The sequence below is a fragment of the Rana temporaria genome, chromosome 5 (assembly GCF_905171775.1).
Source record: "Rana temporaria chromosome 5, aRanTem1.1, whole genome shotgun sequence".
Classification (NCBI taxonomy): Eukaryota; Metazoa; Chordata; class Amphibia; order Anura; family Ranidae; genus Rana; species Rana temporaria.
Window position 1 is genome coordinate 252,640,960 of NC_053493.1, and position 21,529 is coordinate 252,662,488.

General features: G+C 41.1%; 1 protein-coding gene across 2 annotated transcripts in view; it reads left to right on the forward strand.

Moving 5' to 3' along the window:
- The window catches only part of HIVEP1 (HIVEP zinc finger 1), a 246,496-nt gene that overhangs the window by 55,229 nt on the left and 169,738 nt on the right, over positions 1-21,529 (forward strand). The window lies entirely within an intron of this gene.

Here is a 21,529-nt window from a genome sequence, read left to right on the forward strand (position 1 = left end):
CAGTCAATAGCAAGTTTTAGGAGCACGCCATTTGTTTTACTTAAACATGAATATCAATATTCATTTGTAGAAGTTATAAAAAACTGAAAAGGGCCCATAGTGTAGCCAGTAGTGCAACAATGTTACAGGCCTCATTCACAAACTAAAGGATTACCATTAAGGTCAGTGCGGGGCAAGGGTCACCCTGCTAATGTCAAGCTTTTAATGCCACAACTTCATCTTCAATAAACATTGGTGGAATGTTCCAGGTATAGAACAGAAGCCAGTCATGTTAGTCATTGTTTTGTTAAAAGGAATGACAGCTGGCATTGTTTCAAATCCTAGTGCCTTCCACATGGTGTGTTTCCCATTGCCGTCAAACATTGTGGATTTTATATCTGGATAGCAATGTCCTCTTATTAAGTGATTATTAATGTGTATTAATTAGCCACCCCCTGCATATGTTCTATTTATACACAGCTGGGACATTTTATCATTTTGTAGCAACTCAGTCAAAACACTTTCTGCCTGCCTTGTCATTAATAATTTTGTTAAGGTAATCACTCGAATAAATTGGACAAAACTGTAACAAGTAGTGCAGAGACACAATGAAACAAGAATATATAGGGTATCATTATGTATGCAGTAAGCATTACATAACAGTATGCATGCAGTATGCATTCTTTGTGCTATGTTTTCCTGATATTATATCCAACAAGTAGTGCTGGGCTTTTCCGCCAACCCTTGCCAATGTAGATCACAAAGGCCTTGTATGCCTTATATACATATTGAAGCATTCCAGATTTTCTACAAGGTTAGTGTTGGGGGTGTAGAAGTTCTGCTTGTGTTTTATACAGTTTTATCTGTGTGTCAGCTATGACCTTGAACAAGTCATTGCCTGTCACACATTTCTAAAAATCTCAGTTTTCACAATAGTTTTTTTTTTTTTAAACTGACCTACTGGCTTCCCATAGTTTCTGCTATACAACAACTTCTCAAATAAAGGGACACACATTTGAAAGGTTCAGGATAACACTAGATCAAAAGGTATTTTGATAGGGCTAAAAAACATATGTAATTTTTAATGTGATATTGTGCTTTTATAATGTTGCAGGTTGCAAGTTGTTACTTAAGCTGGCTATACATTATCCAATTTTCTTGTAGATTTACTAAAATCATATAATATGAGGTCAAACCTAAACACTTTCAATTTGTATGCAATTAGGCAGACCCTGGCACTACATAGTTGAAATCTAGATAAATCTAAAGGAAATTGAACAAGAACATTTTATAATGTGTAACCATCTTTACTGTTGTCAGCAATGTCAAAATTGTAAAAATGAAAATGTCATTAATTTTTGGGGGCACAGTGGCAACCATCAGTGCCTAAATAACTGTCATTGGATGTGACCCGATGAATCATTTCTAACTATTTTATTCAGTCTATGCATGGTTTGCTTAGGCCAGAAAAGTAGGTAACTGTCCATCAAGCTTCTACACTAGATCTTCTGTAGATTCAAACTGGTAGTTCAGCATCATTTACCAATATCTTTGTAATGTAATGGAATACCTAGATAACTGGATGTACACCAATCGGCCATAGCATTATGGCCACTGAAAGGTAACGTGAGGAACATTGATTATCTCATGACAATGGTACCTGAAAGTGGGTGGGATATATTAGGCAGCAAGTGAACATTTTGTCCTTGAAGTTGATGTGTTCAAAGCAGAAAAAATGGGCAGGCATCGGAGCAACTCCAAAACTGCAGCTCTTGTGGGATGTCCCCCGTCTGCAGTGGTCACCACCTACCAAAAGTGGTCCAAGGAAGGAAAATTGGCCAACCAGTGATGGGGTAATGGTGACAAGGGCTCATTGAAGCATGTAGGGAGCAAAGGCTGGCTTATGTAGTTTGATCTAATAGAGGAGCTACTGTAGCTTAAATTGCTGAAAAAGTTATTGCCAGTTCTGATAGAAAGGTATCGGAGCACACAGTGCATCACATTTTGTTGCATATGGGACTGCGTAACTGCAAACCAGTCAGGGTGCCCATGCTGATCTGTGTCCACAGCTAAAAGCACATACAATGGGCATGTAAGCATCAGAACTGGACCACGGAGTAATGGAAGAAGGTGGCCTGGTCTGATGAATCACTTTTTATCATGTGGATAGCTGGGTGCATGTGCGCCACTGGGGAGAAGATGGAACCAGTATGCATTATGGGAAGAAGGCAAGTTGGAGGAGGCTTAAAGGGTTACAATAGGAAAAAAAATGTTTTCTTTAAAATAACAAACATGTTATACTTACCTCCACTGTGCAGTTCGTTTTGCACAGAGTGGTCCCGATCCACGTCTTCTGGGGTCCCTCGGCGGCTGTCTCTGGTCCTCCCTGCAAGAACTCACCACAGTCATGCGAGAGAGCTCGCATGGTGATGAGTCCTTGCGGGCACGCTCCTGTGATGCAGCGAGCGGCCATAGCCGCTCGCTGTATCACTCGGCCCGCTGCGTCACTGGATGTGATTGACAGCAGCGCCAGCCAATGGCTGCGCTGCTCTCAATCAATCCGCTCTAGCCAATCAGCGGCCAGGTTGAGAGGCGAAGAGGATCTCGGGACCGAGCGCGGGACTTTCGAGGAGTCAGGTAAGTAAAACGGGGGCTGGGGGCGGCATCATCAGATGTTTTTTCACCTTAATGCATAGATTGCATTAAGGTGAACATTTTTTTTTCTTTACAACTCCTTTAAAGGATCTGCTATGACAGCCTGGCCCCAGATACCACAGCATACCTTTTGGAGGTCTAGTTGAGTTGATGCCTCAATGGATCAGGGCTGTTTTGTCAGCAAAGCAGGAACCTACTCAATATTACTCATGGTCATAATATTATGTCAGATTGGTGTAATCTGAACAGTGTTCAGGTAGGCCCTTATATGCCTATACAGTTATTTGTAAGTTGTACTCTAACATATTAAAGGGGTTGTAAAGGAAATTTTTTTTTCCTAAATAGCTCCCTTTACCTTAGTGCAGTCCTCCTTCACTTACTTCATCCTTCCATTTTGCTTTTAAATGTCCTTTTTTCTTTTGAGAAATCCTCACTTCCTGTTCTTCTGTCTATAAATCCACACAGTAATGCAAGGCTTTCTCCATGGTGTGGAGTGTCGTGCTCGCCCCTCCCTTGGACTACAGGAGAGTCAGGACGTTCTCTACGTTGCAGATCATGAAAAGAGCGTCCTGACTCTCCTGCACATTTAATCCCCGCTAGCAGCCGTAAAGCTATGACTAAGCACTGAACCCTAGTGCGAAACACGTCAGCTATATACCCCACTGCTTGCTGTGCTTTGTAGTGCCTTTTTTCCTTTTACCATTAAAGGCCACCTTTTTAAGGTTTTTCTGGTGTTCGGCTGTCCATATTTTCTCCAAGTTTAGCGGCCGTAAAGCATCTCTAAAACGCCCCTGTGCTGTCAGTGTTAAAGGGCTCTTAGAGTGTGCAAAAGACTTGAGACTGGGGATGAGGTTCACCTTCAAGCAGGACAACGACCCTAAAAATACAGCCAGAGCTACAATGGAATGGTTTCAATAAAATATTCATGTGCTAGAATGGCCCAGCCAAAGTCCAGACCTAAATCTAATTGAGAATCTGTGGCAAGATTTGAAAAATGCTGTTTCACAGACGCTTTCCATCTAATGTGACAGAACTTGAGGTATTTTGCAAAGAAAATGGGCAAAAATGTCACTCCCTAAATGTGCAAAGCTGGTAGAGGCATCCCCAAAAAGACGAGAGAGAGAGAGAGAGAGAGAGTATATGAGTTTTGGTGTTATTTTGTGATTACCGATATAAAGCCTTATGTTTGAACATGCCAAAAAGTTATTGTTGGACAGTAGAACTTGAGATGCATAAAGGGGAGAATAGCCAAATATCAAGAAAAAAAAAACTGCATCGGCATACAAAAAATAGGGTTGATTTATGCATCATCAGATAACAGCTCAGCTATTCAGTTTATATCAGCAATATTTTGAACTTTCAACATCCTTTTTTTTTTTTTTTTAAAAGCACAAATTCTTAACCCAAATAAACAAACCGAACCATTTAAATAGAACCCACAATCAATCACAACATGACATTGGGGAATAAAAAGGACCAATCAGCAATCAACATACCACTAGACCTGATCGGGGGAACTGCACCAAGAAATGACATGTACAGTAATACACTGACATACAGAACCTATACTATACTGATGGAAACTTGCTATGTCACCCAATGGGAACCTTCCTAATAACGGACCCATCCCTCCTACGATGTCTTCATGAGAAAGGAAATAACCCTGACAAAGGCTGGCCATAGATGGATAGAATTTCAAATGAAAATTCTTATAGGTAGATTCAGGTAGAGTTAGGCCGACTTATCAGTAGATAAGTCGACCTAACTCAGAATCTACGCCGACTTATGTTTAAGCGTATGCTCAAACAGAGATACGCTTAAACATATCTAAGATACGTCGGCTTGCGCCCTCCTATCTTAGATTGCAATATTTTGGATGGCCGCTAGGTGGCGCTTCCATTGTGGTCGGCGTAGATTATGTAAATGAGGAGATACGCCAATTCACGAACGTACGCCCGGCCGACGCAGTACTTTTACGCCGTTTACGTAAGAGATAGGCCGCGTAAAGTTAGAGCTAGGCCCTAGTGGAATAGTAATGTCAAGTATGGCCGCCGTTCCCGCGTCAAAATTCAAATTTTTTACGTTGTTTGCGTAAGTCGTCCGTGAATCGAGATTTACGTTGTTTACGTCCACGACAAAATCAATAGGCCCGTGCGGCGTACTTAGCCGCAATGCACACTGGGAAATGTAGGCGCCCGGCGCAGTAACAAAAAAACTTCAAAAACATAAGGTCAAGTTTTATTACCATTAAATACGCCCCCCTAACACAGATTTGAATTCGACGCCCGCCCGCTTTAGGCTACGCCGCCGTATATTAGCAGGCAAGTACATTGAGAAACATTACTTGCCTAGATAACTTACGGCGGCGTAGCCTAAACACGCTAAGCTACGCCGCCGTAACTTTATTCCATTCTACCTGAATCTACCTACAAGTGTCTTAGGAAAATACTTATGAAAATTCTCAGAACATTCGAATGTCATTCCAAAGATTTTGTTTGCTTCTAGCATTTGATTATAAATTGGACTTTACTGAATGAAAACCACATACACTTTTAGAAACTTGTTCATTCAAGAAAACATTTCCATTCTCCTTCTAATTTTACTGTCACTTTGTTTGAAAATGAACATCAATTTGACCCGCTAATGATCAGAAAAATAAACTTTCTTAGAACATTTTTTTCCTAAGAATTTTCGTTCAAAATTCCACCCATCTATGGCCTGCTAAAGTCAAGCTGCAATCACCACATACAAAAGCACCATACCTGATCCCTCCCTATATGACATCCCTACTGGAAAGGGGTACCCCCCAATCCCCATCAAAATCAACTTGCATAACTGTGGCTCCACCCCTTTTCAGGCTAAAGCTCCACCCTTGGCTTGTAACCTGAGTCTTGTCATAGGAACTGATGATATGAAAGTGGTTGGACTACAAACTATCCAATTCTATACAAGAAAGGGGAAGATTTGTGGGTTATATTTAAAAGCGGGGTTCCACCCACGTTTTTTTTTTTTTTTTAAGTCAACAGCTACAAACACTGTAGCTGCTGACTTTTAATAAGGACACTTACCTGTCCTAGGCGCCCGTGATGTCAGCCCCCCAAGGCCAATCCCTCGATCGTGGCAGATCCCGGTGCCACCATCCTCACTAAGGGAAACAAGCAGAGGAGCCTTGCGGCTTCACTGCCCGTTTCCTACTGCGCATGCGCGAGTCTCGTGGCGGTGTATGAATGAGCGGCTGCTCTCTGGGATACACACAGTTCCCAGAAGGCAGCGCGCCCCATTCCCCAGAAGACAACACGAGGATGAAAACCAGCCGCGGACTAGGAAGAGGCAGATTAGGAAGATCCGCCTAGCAACCGCAATTTCTAGTAAGTAAAAAAATATGTATTTTTTCTATTTTTTTTGTAGTATTTTTGGTGTAATTTTTATTTTTTTGGGTGGACCTCCACTTTAAACTGTTGGAGTTGTTCGTTTGAACTGATACTTTGTGCTTTCAAAAGAGCTTTAAGTGGAACTTGAGTAATTTGTTCATCTTTCCATCTATTAAATCTTTTGCTCTTGTTTTAACTCTGGATGGTAAAATTGTTTCTTTTTCTGCCAGTAAATACCTTCTACAGCCCACTTCCTGTTTCTTGTCCTAAAAAGCCTAGGCTTATGACATCATGCACAGCTCTCTCTCTCTCTCTCTCTCAAATCAGAGTTTGCCAGGAAGGGAAGGGGAATGAGTCATAATAGGGCCAATGAGAGCGGCAGAGCTAGAGGTGTGCCTCTGTGTAAATCCATGAAGTGAACAGGCAGCAGCTTCAGCTGCCCACAGTTAAAATCGTTGCAGCCAGACTCAGTGGAGTGGAGGGAGATTTCTGCAGCATATTTTTTCAAGTACAGATTTGCAGTATAAATAAAATAATATGCAAAGTGGTTGGAGGGAAGCTTCAGAATGGCAAAGATGTTTTTATTACAAATTATATGAGCAGACTGCAGATCCTCTTGAAACATTGCCGCTGTATGTTGAATAGCAGTTTTTTTTTTTTTTTTTTTTATCAGCCGACAGCCGATGTCTGATCATGCATAAATGAAAGAGCTATTTATTGTCCTAGGTGTTGGTAACCCTTTTTTTTCCTTTTTGGGATTTGAACATGAGCCCATTGGATACCCAAGGGCAGGTGACACAGGGCATTTTTGCACTGCTTGGCGTGTTAGCAGGCTGGCTATTTTCTCTGTATGACTAGTTTGTTCTGGCATTGCTGTCCTGCACCAGGTCACCCTCCTAGTGATTCTGAAACATCCCTGTTGGTAATGCTGGAACTCCTTCCTTGCTGCCTTTTGCATACAGAATGTCTGATGTAATAAAAAATGATCGTAATAAGATGTATTTCTCAGACACCAGTCAGCTTGCTTTGAAAGTTTGTATGTGATTGGTGATGCAGGAGGCAGAGAGAGGAAGTTACACAACGCAAGCTCCAGGAAATCCACCCCTAATTTCCTCCTACTGACCCTCTATGCAGGGGAATACACAGAACCCAGATTAGGGTACATTGAATAAATATTCTGAGCATGGAACACTTGCCATGTTTACTGGAAAGCATTAGAAGCTCACTGAATGTTCTCACTTGTCTGTTTAAAGCAATCCTGTTGTGTTAAAAAAAATAATCATGATGATCGGTCCTGCAATAAAAGAGCTTTTATTCTCCTGTCTGCAGCGACCTATATTTCTGTCTTTCCTACAGTGACATAGGCATCATGTAGGGAAGAACCACAGTGTGGGGCAGGGACACAAGCATCCAATACTTACAGAATTTGGAATGCAGAGGCTTCATCGCTGGAACAGAGGGAAGGTAAGGGACACAAGGCATTGAAGATGAAAAATATAAAGGCCTATTGTTACAGGACCTTTTGTCTGATTATTTTGTAACTTGACAGGGTTGCCTTAAAGTGGATGTAAAGCCACTCTTATCCTTTCTAAACTACTGCCATAGTGCTGATCTATAAGGATATACATGCCTCCTGCATGTATCCTTACCTGTCAAATGTCTCCCCTCTGTCTGTTATAAGAACTGAAAAACTGCAGATTCTGTGGGTGGATCTGTTGTCTGGAGCTCTCCTCTACACTCCCCTTGTCAACATGCATTTTTTTCTATGTATTCCTTACACTGAATTCTGCTATGATCACTAACATCCAGTCAAAATCCAGGAAAGTAACCAGTAGCAATAGGAGGAAGGAGATGGACAGCCACACTCCGAAATAACTTTTCAAAAAAGTTGTCTTTTATTTTTCAAGCAGGAACATGCATAATCACCACAACCATAAACCAGGACTGGCTGTCCTGGTTTATGGTTGTGGTGATTATGCATGTTCCTGCTTGAAAAATAAAAGACAACTTTTTTGAAAAGTTATTTCGGAGTGTGGCTGTCCATCTCCTTCCTCCTATTGCTACTGCTACGTGCATTGCCAGCACCTTGGTAATCCGACCGTCCCTGATTGTCTATAGGGCTCACCTGGAGAGGTGAAAATCTTCTTCAGGAAAGTAACCACATGACTTCAGAAAAGGAGTGGGGGTGGGAATTAAAAAATAATGCCTGTCTCCAGGTTAGTGCATGAGATATGTACATAACCTGTCATTCACAGCAAGGGGGCGGAACGGACCAAGGTTTTTCTCTGTAAGTCCGTTTTATCTCACTGAACAATAAAAGAGGATTGCTCAGAGCTGGATTAACTCTTTGTAGCAAGACTGGGCAGAGATGATAGGAAATCTTATACTGTACATTGTGACATTAAAAAAAAAAACATTTTGGGTTTACATTTAGCCCCCCCCCCCCCCCTTTCATGACCAGGCCATTTATTGCTTTTTGGCACTGCGTTACTTTAAAGGGGTTGCAAAGGAAAAAAAAATTTTTCATAATAAGCATCCTTTACCTGCAGACATTCCTCTTTTCACTTCCTCATTGTTTGTTTTTGCTCAGAAGTTGCTCTATTTCTTCTCTGTTCTGTTCACTTCCTGCTTGTCTGATTTTACTGACCACCGTGAAGGGAGGCTTTACTGCGGTGGTCAGTGACGTGCTCACCCCCTCCTGGGAACTACATCTGTGTGGCAGGACGCTCTCTACGTAATGGAGACTTCAAGGAGGTGTGAATTACTGGGCGTGCCGCAATGCATACTGGGAAATGTAGTTCTTACATGAACGAACGATGAAAACCAGGAAGTGAATGAGAGAATAGAAACTAGAACGCCGGAGGTGATATAGATGAAGGAATTTAATAGGTATTTACTCGTTTTTTAACAGAATCATTACACTATTCTGTCTGTCTACCTTGCAGACATTAATTTTAGGCAAATTTTTTTTTTCCTTTACAACTCCTTTAATTGACAATTGCACGATCATGCTAATGTATACCCCCCCCCCCTCCCCCACACAAATAGAGCTTTCTTTTGATGGTATTTGATCACCACTGGGTTTCTTTTTTTGTTTTTTTGCTACAAATTAAAGACCGAAAATTTGGAAAAAAACTAAAAAAAATGTACTCTCTATTATAAACCATATCCAAATTTGTTTTAAAAAAAAATTCTTCATAAATTTAGGCCAATATGTATTCTGCTACATATTTTTGGTAAAGAAAAAATAATAATCCCAATAAGCGTATAGTGATTGGTTTGCACGAAAGTTATAGCGTGTACAAACTATGGTGTGTGTGTCTATATACTGGAATTTTTATTTCATTGTTTTTTTTATATTAATAATGGCAGAATCCAGCAGGTTGTAACAGGACTGCAATAGTATGGCAGGCAATCTGACACTGATACCAACTGACACTTTGTGGGAACCAGTGACACTAATACAGCGATCAGTGCTAAAAATATGCACTGTCACTGTACTAATGACACTGGCTGGGAAGGGGTTAAACATTTAGGATGATCAAAGGCTTAAATGTGTGCCTAACCAGTGTGTATGTGTGTACTGTGAGGTGCTTTCACTAAGGGGTGTGCCGGTTTTTATTCCTTGCTGTGCAGGGAAACAAAAATCAACACATCCCTTCTGACAGGACAGAGCTCTGTATTGTTTACATTGACAGAGCTCCGTCCTGTGTTCCTCCTCGCCAATCAGCAGATGCCGGCGGTCAATCCAATCAGCACATGCTGATTTGATGGTGCTGTGACTAATCACAGCATAGCCAGTGTGCTCCCTACCTGGAAGTGCCGTTTCACGTACTAGATCCAATACAGGAGAGCTGTGTGAGTTGCGTGAGGCGATCAGCGAGAGTTTAAAGAAATATCAGCACCTTATTTGATACAACAGATGTGTAATTGGTGCACCATAACTTTCTATTGGTGTGACAATGCTTGGTCCCTAGCTTTCAATTGTGTCCTGGCGTTTTCACCAAGGCTTCCAGTAGAGACTGCATTTGGCCATTTTAACACAAATTGTGGAGGCAAAGCCCTCTGTTGTCACCATTAGCAAACCTGTCCTGAGAAATGTCATGCAGTTATCTCTGGAGTGCATACATGTAGACACAAAGTAGTTGCAAAGAGGTTGCAGGAAATCCACAGAACTGGAATGCAACAAGGAATGAAAAAAAAGAAGAAGAGTAGTATTCTATTTAAAAGTAGAAACTGAATTATATAAAAGAGTTCTATAGTCACAGCATACGCTTTTATTGTATAACATCAGAATTACAATACAGACAATATTTATTTTGACAATTCAATACAAGCTTATTTGAAAAATCTCCTTTCATGTTGTGCTGCCAGACTATAGGTCATCTCATTCCACACCTCCCTGGATTCCCTGCATGCTTTGCAGCTTTTCCTCTGCCGTTTATTTTAAATTTCTTAGGACTACATATCCCATGGTACTGTGCTGCCTGCCAGCACTGATTCCTGTACTGACCCCGCCTCCTGAAACTCCTCCTCTCAGCACCTCTGTAGTTCAGAAGGCAGGCTCTGTGAAATGTGTGACACAGCAGTATCTACTCACAGGACATAGTGAATATGTGTCACAGAATTCAAATAAACGAATTCAAGTAAATGTGTGAGGATCTTCACAAAGTAAGTTTACAAAATCAAGATAATTCAGATTAATAGGAGTAGGCTGGAAATAATTGAAATTCAAGGGGGAATGAATATAATTTTACATTTCAACCATAGATGCACTTTAAAAAAAGCTCAGAAATATTCTCAAAACATTCTCAGTAGGTCAAATGAATGCTCATGTATTTGATAACGTATACATGGAGACCGAGTGGCACCTGAGCCCAGTGCAGATGTTTTACAAACACATTAACCGTGCTGGATTTAAATGATTTTAACATCCCCCCCCTCCAATATAATAATAATAATAATAATAATAATAATAATAATAATAATAATAATAATAATAATAATAAAAAAAAAAAAAGGCTTTAAAATTAATATTTTGTCTTTGGCTTTTGGGGAGATACCCGGTGTGTGCTGTGTAATATGCTGACATTCTTGAATGCCTGTATATTTGCCTGTATATTTAAAGTGGTTGTAAACTTCAGACATGAAATATAAACAAAGCACATCCCTCTATAGTGTGTACTTGTCTCCAAAAAGAGCACTAAGTGTAATTTCTGTTTGCTGCTTCATTCCTCTGCTATCGGCATGAGTCACTTCTGACAAGTTTTCCTGACACCAAGAGAAAAATGGTGATGGGGAGGGACCTCCTGTTGATTGACAGCCTCAGCTCTGCTTCTGTGTGCAGAGGGTGTGCCCCTTCCCTCCAATCAGCTCTCAAAACTCTCCTCACTGAGCTCTGCAGAGTGTAACTTCAGCTCCTCAGACTCGTAGGACAGTCGGAGGAGAATGAAAACTTTTCTTACAAGCTTTAACCAGACAATGACAGAAGTCACAAGACTGCTCTAACTGCTGATGAGAAAAGGTATTTAGCAGTTTATATTTACTAAAATAATTGCATTTCCATGTTGTGTGTACTGTGGGAGACCAGATATAGTGAATTCAGGGTCCTGGGTTTAGTAACACTTTATGCCTTAATTATGCAGGTTTCTTTTTTTTTTTTTTTTATTGTATTATTCCTGTAAAGAGCAATCTGGACTAGTAAATTTAGCATATCTTTGAAACAATATTTCACATTTACCCAGAGGAAACGACCCTGCTTAGTTGTCATATAGAGATTCCAGGGAGACTGACTGATGATGTGTATGTCGTACATGTCTGGGGCAGCCCTGTATAATGGCATTTAGCTTCCATAATTAGCATGGTCAGCAAAAGGAAAGCCCTGTATTGTTAATAGAACTTGCAGGATCACCAGGCATTCAGGTTGGATTTGTACTGCATGCATACATTAAAAAAGCTTGCATTTTTTCAGATTTAGGGACAGAAGGATGCAGTGTATGTACTTTATTACTAACCTCTAAACCCATTTCCACACGTTATTTTGTTTCTCCTTAGCTTCCTTGGTAAATAGCTTTCTGTTTACAGAACTCATGTTCCATAGCCCAAAGTGCTCTGGGAAGCCTTGGTTTTGCATTATTATTCGTTTATTTGGCTGTGACGTTTGGCAGAGGTGACCAGATCACAAGACAGGTTGAATAAAATTACAAATCTTTTGGCAGATGAGATAGTGAACACACATATGTATTTGAATGGTATAACCAGTTATTAGCCTGGGGTAAGCATGACAGGCCATTCACACTTATGCGTTTTTCAGATTTTAAGTTGAAATCCTATTCATTGAGCCTTGTGTTTTGTTCACAACCATGTCATTTAACCACTTAACCCCCGGACCATATTGCTGGTCAAAGACCAGAGTACTTTTTGCGACTTTTTGGCACTGCGTCGCTTTAACTGACAATTTCGCGGTCGTGCGACATGGCTCCCAAACAAAATTGGCGTCCTTTTTTTCCCACAAATAGAGCTTTCTTTTGGTGGTATTTGATCACCTCTGCGGTTTTTAGTTTTTGCGCTATAAACAAAAATAGAGCGTCAATTTCGAAAAAAATTAATATTTTTTTTACTTTTTGCTGTAATAAATATCCTCCAAAAATATATATAAAAAACTATTTTTTTCCTCAGTTCAGGCCGATACGTATTCTTCTACATATTTTTCGTAAAAAAAATCGCAATAAGTGTTTATTGATTGGTTTTCGCAAAAGTTTAATTCACATTAATTAAAAAATATAAATCATGTATGCAGCATGTCAAGTCTTAAAATTGATCATGATCATGGACGGTGACAAAGTTCAGTACCCAAAATTGTCCATAAGAGTAGCTTATAAGCTGTTACAGGTCATCATTATACAGTTAACCATGAATAATGGCCCTAGAATGATTGATCTTACTCCCATGTGTGCAGCTATATATAACATACTGTATGTAGTGCAATTGTCATTTTTGTACATTGGTGTCATGAAAACGTGTGCCCTTACAAATGTTCATATATTTATGGGCGGTGGGGGACTCCAAATTTTTGTGTTTTTTTTTTTTTTTCTTTTAGGTGCTTGGCTCTTATAAATATTTTTACATTTTTTACACTCTTTCACTTAACTCTATAAAGACACAGTAACACACATATATGTGTTGTCCAGAAGGTGGGCTTTAAACCTGAGCGCCGCATATATGTGTTCCTGTGTTTGTGCTGGGAGTGTCCTGGGAACCAGACGAATACTTACCTGTGCTCTGGAGCTCCCCACTGACCGATATCATCATCAGCAGGGAGGCTTTCCAGGTATTCATCTCTGTCTGTTTCAATTGGCTGGGTAAAGGTGACGTCATCTCGGCATTGCCAAAATTGTGCACTGAACTATGTACTGTATGTACAGCCAAGTACACAGCAACAGACAGGCAGGTACAATGTTTTAGTGGCATGTTAAAGCACAACTTTTTTTACTTAAAGTTCTGCCACAAAAGAAGTAAATGGGCCCTTAACATTTGTCCCTAGTAATACGCAATAAAAACCTCCAAACTTCCCACTAAAGTTTATTCTGCGTTATCTGGCACAGCTGATGAAAGGAGGAAGGAACTGCTTTCTGTTTCGCTATTAGTTACTGCATGATCTTTAGGTACTTTCCTGACAATTAAATCATGATATGGTATGCGAAGAACAGAGTCTGACTTGACATGACATTAACAGCTGCTAGGCATTGAGTTTTTTCTGAGAAGGGAGCAAAGATGTTCAAAAATGGCTCTTGCATATTGGAATGGAACTTTACAATATCCACGTGTATTTGTGGTTCAAAGTGGTGAGTACATGTTTCCCTAATGGCATTAACGCTAGCAAAAACAAATGTGCCTTTTTGTTTTATTGTTAAATTTGTTTTATTCATTTTTAACCACTTGTCCTCATTTTTTGCTAAACAACACTGCGTTACTTTAACTGACAATTGCACGGGGGTGCGACACTGTACCTAAATAAAATTGATGTCCTTTTTGTCCCACAAATAGAGATTTATTTTGGTAGTATTTGGTTAGTATGCGGTTTAAATTTTTTGTGCTATAAACAAAAAATAGACTGACTTTTTGCGACAAAACATATCCAATAAAAAAATTGAATTTCTTCATCAATTTAGGCCATTATGTATTCTGCTACATATTTTTGGTAAAAAAAATCCCAATAAGCGTATATTGATTGATTTGCGCAAATGTTTTAGCGTCTACAAACTATGGGATATAGTTATGGAATTTTCGTTTGTTTATTTACTTTCTACTACTGATGTCGGTGATCAGTGACTTATAGCGGGAGTGCAATATTGCAGCGGACAAATTGGATACTAACTGACACGCTTGACACTTTTTTTGGGGACCCGTGACACTAATACAGTGATCAGTACTAAAAATATGTCACTGTACTAATGATACTGGCTGGGAAGGGGTTAACATCAGGGGCGATCAAAGGGTTAACTGTGTGTTTAGCTAGTGTTTTAGTGTAGTTTGGGAGGTGCTTTTACGTGGGGCAGGCATGGATCCATGCCCCTGCTTTGCAGGAACACTGGATCCATGCCTTCCCGACTGATAGAACAGAAATCTGCCTTGTTTACATAGGCAGACTGCTGTTCTGCCTCTGTACCGAACAATCCGCAGGTCCTGCAGACATCGAGTCGACAGGACCCACTGTCCCGCACTGCGCCTGCTACCCGGAAGTGCGGGATCACGTGTGTGCATATATATATATATATATATGATCCTGCCCAGCGCGGCGGCCCTGTAGCAGTAAAACTGCTATGGGGGGGGGGGGGGGTCGGCAACTGGTTTTTGGCCAGCTGTTTTTGTGATACCCCTTTCACACCAGTAACTGCGTGTTTTTTTTCTTGTACCTAAGCATGCAATTGAAGCACATTTTTCTATCTGCATGTGTCCTGTGCGGTCACTTCCTTCTTCTTCTTTCTTTCCCTTTGCAGTGCATTTGCATGTGTTTTTGCGTGTTTGCTGTGCGGAAAAGCGCAGCATGCTGTTCTTTTTTGCATCGCACTGCAATGGTGCGAACCAGTGATGGCAAACCTTGGCCCCCCCCAGATGTTTTGGAACTACATTTCCCATGATGCTCAAGCACTCTGCAGTGTAGTTGAACATCATGGGAAATGTAATTCCAAAACATCTGGGGTGAAAGGTCCTCCATCACTGGTGTGAACTATTTAGAAGACTGAAAGCACAGATGGGAGGAACCTGCATTGCTGAATCAAGAAATAAGTATGCTTAGTCGAGAAACCACCACTGCTGGTATGTTTGTCATCATTTCCAAAATTGGGGGAAGCATTTTAAAGACTTTAAATCTTAAACTTCAGATGGAAATGTACAGCTAAGAACTGAGTTCTATGCTTTTCTATAGTGCCTGTTGTTTTGTAGTTTCTTACATCTGCGTGTTAACCACTTAACCCCCGGACCATATTGCTGGTCAAAGACCAGAGCACTTTTTGCGATTCGGCACTGCGTCGCTTTAACTGACAATTGCGCGGTCGTGCGACGTGGCTCCCAAACAAAATTGGCGTCCTTTTTCCCCCCACAAATAGAGCTTTCTTTTGGTGGTATTTTATCACCTCTGCGGTTTTTAGTTTTTGCGCTATAAACAAAAATAGAGCGACAATTTTGAAAAAAAATAATATTTTTTACTTTTTACCATAATAAATATCCCCCAAAAATATATAAAAAAACGTTTTTTTCCCTCAGTTTAGACCGATACGTATTCTTCTACATATTTTTCGTAAAAAAAAATAGCAATAAACGTTTATTGATTGGTTTGCACAAAAGTTATAGCGTTTACAAAATAGGGGGTAGTTTTATGGCATTTTTATTAATATTTTTTTTTTACTAGTAATGGCGGCGATCAGCTATTTATTTTCGGTACTGCGACATTATGGCAGACACTTCGGACACTTTTAACACATTTTTGGACTATTGGCATTTTTATAGCAATCAGTGCTATAAAAATGCATTGGATTACTATAAAAATGCCACTGGCAGGGAAGGGGTTAACACTAGGGGGCGGGGAAGGGGTTAAGTATGTTACCTGGGTGTGTTCTAACTGCAGGGGGGTGGCCTCACTAGGGGAAATGACTGATCGCTGTTCATACATAGTCTCCGCAGAGAGACCCGACGTTATTGTACGGGCTCTCTCGCAGGGGAGCCGATCTGCCGCCGTAGAACTGCGGCGGCAGGTCGGGAAGTAGTTAATGCAACGAAAATTTGGTGTACAGTACATTGACTGATTATGTATGGAAAGAGTTTGTCAAGCAGAGGACTTCCTGAACACACTTGGTTTGGCAGTAGTAGTGCTCTGTTTTTTGTTAGTCTTGGGGAAACTCTTCATGCTCAAAGCAAATTAACAAATGTGACGGGCCAGCAGAAAGCATTAGGGGTGGCGATTCTTCGGATTATTTAAGTTGCCAAAAAAGGCTTAGACACCAAGTCTTGCAGTTATAGTTTGTAAAGTCTATAGATATTTTATTGGATTATATAAAGCATTTTGTAAAGTATTAGTCAAGCCTTCAAAACAAATTTAATAAAATAAATGAAATTGGAGTTTTTGTTGGTATGGTGCATGGCAGGAAAGTTGTGGTGCCACATGTCACCCTTAGTGCCCCTGTCAGAAGTGGGGGAGAAGATAGTTATATACAAATAGCATTTACTAGACTAGTCAGCATTTTCATTGAATCTTTAAGGTAGGAGGAGTAGGATGGAGAACTAAAAGTAGTACAGTGAGGAAAATAAGTATTTGAACACCCTGCTATTTTGCAAGTTCTCCCACTTGGAAATCATGGAGGGGTCTGAAATTGTCATCGTAGGTGCATGTCCACTGTGAGAGACATAATCAAAAAAAAAAATTCCAGAAATCACAATTTATGATTTTTTAACTATTTATTTGTATGATACAGCTGCAAATAAGTATTTGAGCACCTTACTATCAGCTAGAATTCTGACCCTCAAAGACCTGTTAGTCTGCCTTTAAAATGTCCACCTCCACTCCATTTATTATCCTAAATTAGATGCACCTGTTTGAGGTCATTAGCTGCATAAAGACACCTGTCCACCCCATACAATCAGTAAGAATCCAACTACTAACATGGCCAAGACCAAAGAGCTGTCCAAAGACACTAGAGACAAAATTGTACACCTCCACAAGGCTGGAAAGGGCTACGGGGAAATTGCCAAGCAGCTTGGTGAAAAAAGGTCCACTGTTGGAGCAATCATTAGAAAATGGAAGAAGCTAAACATGGCTGTCAATCTCCCTCGGACTGGGGCTCCATGCAAAATCTCACCTCGTGGGGTCTCAATGATCCTAAGAAAGGTGAGAAATCAGCCCAGGACTACACGGGAGGAGCTGGTCAATGACCTGAAAAGAGCTGGGACCACCGTTTCCAAGGTTACTGTTGGTAATACACTAAGACGCCATGGTTTGAAATCATGCATGGCACGGAAGGTTCCCCTGCTTAAACCAGCACATGTCAAGGCCCGTCTTAAGTTTGCCAATGACCATTTTGATGATCCAGAGGAGTCATGGGAGAAAGTCATGTGGTCAGATGAGACCAAAATAGAACTTTTTGGTCATAATTCCACTAACCGTGTTTGGAGGAAGAAGAATGATGAGTACCATCCCAAGAACACCACCCCTACTGTGAAGCATGGGGGTGGTAGCATCATGCTTTGGGGGTGTTTTTCTGCACATGGGACAGGGCGACTGCACTGTATTAAGGAGAGGATGACCGGGGCCATGTATTGCGAGATTTTGGGCAACAACCTCCTTCCCTCAGTTAGAGCTTTGAAGATGGGTCGAGGCTGGGTCTTCCAACATGACAATGACCCGAAGCACACAGCCAGGATAACCAAGGAGTGGCTCTGTAAGAAGCATATCAAGGTTCTGGCGTGGCCTAGCCAGTCTCCAGACCTAAACCCAATAGAGAATATTTGGAGGGAGCTCAAACTCTGTGTTTCTCAGCGACAGCCCAGAAACCTGACTGATCTAGAGAAGATCTGTGTGGAGGAGTGGGCCAAAATCCCTCCTCCAGTGTGTGCAAAACTACAAGAAACGTTTGACCTCTGTAATTGCAAACAAAGGCTACTGATTTTCTCAGGTGTTCAAATACTTATTTGCAGCTGTATCATATAAATAAATAGTTTAAAAAAATCATACATTGTGATTTCTGGATTTTTTTTTTTTGATTATGTCTCTCACAGTGGACATGCACCTACGATAACAATTTCAGACCCCTCCATGATTTCCAAGTGGGAGAACTTGCAAAATAGCAGGGTGTTCAAATACTTATTTTCATCACTGTATGTAGCACCAAATGGTGTGGGGTCTTGGCTTTTTTATGACTCATTGGCATATTTACTTGCCTGGGGTATAGCCCAAGTATCGGCTGTATATCATGTACCTAATACCACTATGCTTATGCCAATAACTCAGACCAAACGTATCTTTTGGGTTTAAATGGCCATAGCAGCCCTTGTATTACAAACATCAAACATAAAATAACTTTTTACATATTATACTTTAATAAACAGAAAAACACCTCTCAGCCTGAATGTAACTGCTTATTTATGTCTTAGGATTTTGAAGGCACTCTTGACTGACCAACTAGCTGTATCTGTGCTGTCCCCTGGACCAACTGAAACTGGAAGGTCGCCTCCCACCAAGTAACCACTAAGACCCCACATTGCCCCACCCTAACCTCCTCCAATTAAATAAGCCTGATTACCCTCCTATTAAAACAAACCTTGCATTAACCCCTAAGTGCCCATAGCCTCTCTGGACAAACCCCATCATGTAGGCCCTACGCTTATGCTGCGCCTGAGCTCCTGGCCTGTCCTTTAAATCAATAGTGATGGATTAAAACAAGGGTTGTTAACATTTTTATAATTAGATGTCAAGTGGATTGCCCAGTATGTCCCCATAGCCCCTTTGTTAGACGGTCATACCTGTACCAGTATTGACTGCAAAAGATATTAATACAGCTAAACAAAAATAATGATGTTATTATATTTATTTACATAAAAGAACAAACCCCAAATGCACAAGCTAGCTACAACTAGTGTGGTTTCTGTTATGCAATCAAAACATTTGAGGTATGGTTAGTGATAATATTTGTTGCGTGCCATCTGACATTTCAAGACAATTTCTTCACTTTCATTTCTTGTACAAAGGGTTTTATTGAGAATACACATCGACAGAATAATACAAAAAAAGTGGTGGACACATCATGGACAAACGGATAAAAACTTCAGGCATCAGGAAAGTTAGTCTGAACTCTGGAAATTTGAGCAAGCCCTTAGAGGTCAGAGGGCGAGCACAGGTGGTCAGCAAGAAGTTGTCCTCACCTCGTAAGTCCTGGTAAGGTGGCAGCACACTGATCTAGGCTTACATACTGGCGGTCTCACAAGGTCACATGTACGACATGTGGCGAGATGACAATATTAAACATAGCATTACAAAAGAACAAACTAAAAAGGTTACAAGAGAGCCGGTTCACACAGGGGCAGCAGGACTTGCCGAGTGACTCGGCAAGGCAATCTGCAGACTTCAGAGGCGACTTGCAAAATGACTTCTGTATTGAAGTCAATGCAAGTCGCCCTGAAGTTGTCCCAAAGTCATACAGGAACCTTTTTCTAAGTCGGAGCGACTTGAGTCGCTCCTATTAGAACGGTTCCATAGTACAGAACGGAGCACGACTTGTCAGGCGGCTAAGTCGCCTGACAAGTCACCCCTGTGTGAACCGGCTCTAAAGGAAGGTATCATTCCCCATTATGCAAAATAAATATTGTCACACCATGCGTCCAATCCCAGCAGGACCAAGCCTGTGGGCCATAGAAACATAAAGAGGACAGAAAAACGGTGAGGAGAAGGAGAACCAGAAAGAATAATAGAATAGGCAAATAATGCACTTTACTTTGATTTCATGTTTAATAATGGAGAAAATTCTGTTTCAATTTTCTCTCATTTCTCCAATCCCATCCCCCACATCATTAGTATCCTATGTTCTCAGATGGTATGGATATTTCTGGTTGAGGAACCCTGGATTCAAAGATGTCATCACTGACTGGAGCTCCTCCATTAACCACATATCGGGGAATCCCCTTCTCTACGAGTTCCTCACAGTACTCAGTGTAGGCTTCTGGTCCTCTGGGGGCCTAAAGTTTCTGCACCAATGTTTCAGAAAGGCAAAATTAAAGCTTTCTTACTTTACAGACAGTTTTTGAGGTACCATCAAAGTACTTTCTTTTTTTTTAATCTGCAGCTGTGACATGCAGATTAGGAGTGATTTCAGTCTCTCGTGGTAACACTTCAACTGACCCCTTTAGAAAAACTGTTCTCGGATGAGACCAAAATGATCTTTAAGTACTATTCGAACCTACTTAACACTAGGTTAATGCCCCCCCCCCCCCCCATTGGGAACCGTGATCACCGATTATTGTACTGGGCTGCTGTGATCACAGTTATCAGTACTAAACAAGGCTGTGGTTGTTTACTACTGTGTGATCTCTGTGATTGGTCACAGCAATCACATGGTACTAGAGCCAATCACAGCAACCCAGTACCATGTCATAGCTGTGACCAATCACAGCCTCGCAGTAGTAAACAAAGATTCAGGATTGAAACCTTTGTACAGTCTTACCCAGTTCTTATTATAGTCATCATCGCTGTAATAAATAATCACAGTTTGAAAAAAAATCCTGATCACCTCCGCAGAGCACTACAGTGTCACCATGGTAACACTGCACTGCTCTGCTGACCATATGTTAAAAAAAAGTCAGTGTCCCTAATCACTGCTGCACCTGTCACAATGTCCTTGATCACCGCTACACCAGTTACAGTGTCCCTGATCACCTTACTAGTTACAATGTCCCTGGTCACTGTTGCACCATTATACTTTGGGGCTGTTTCTCTGCTACAGGTACAGGCCCATTTTGCTGCATTGAGTGGCCAATGGGCGGGGCCATATATTTTAAACTCTTGGATGTGAACCTTCTTCCTTCAGCCAGAACACTGAAGATGGGTCATGGATGGGACTTCCAGCATGACAGTGACCCAAAACATACCACCAAGACAAGGAGCTGAATCTTTGAGTTGCTATGCGACAGCCAAGAAACCTAAAGAATATAGAGAAAATCTTTAAAGAAGAGTGGTCCAAAATACTTCCTGAGATGTGTGCAAACCTGGTAACCAACTACAAGATACATCTTGGGCCCCTTTCACACGGGCGCTCCATTCAAGTCTATTAAAATCAGACGTATGGCGATGGTGGATCGGATCGGGTGAGATCTGATGAAAATGGACATGCTGTCCGTTTTCGTTCGATCTCTCCATAGGAGACAGCGGCGCTCGACAAGCCCCTCCCCGCTCAGTGAGCAGAGAGGGACTTGTCATCCGTCAGCTCAGCGGAGATCAAAGGAGAGATCTCCCACTGAGCTGGCAGGAACAGGCGGACTCC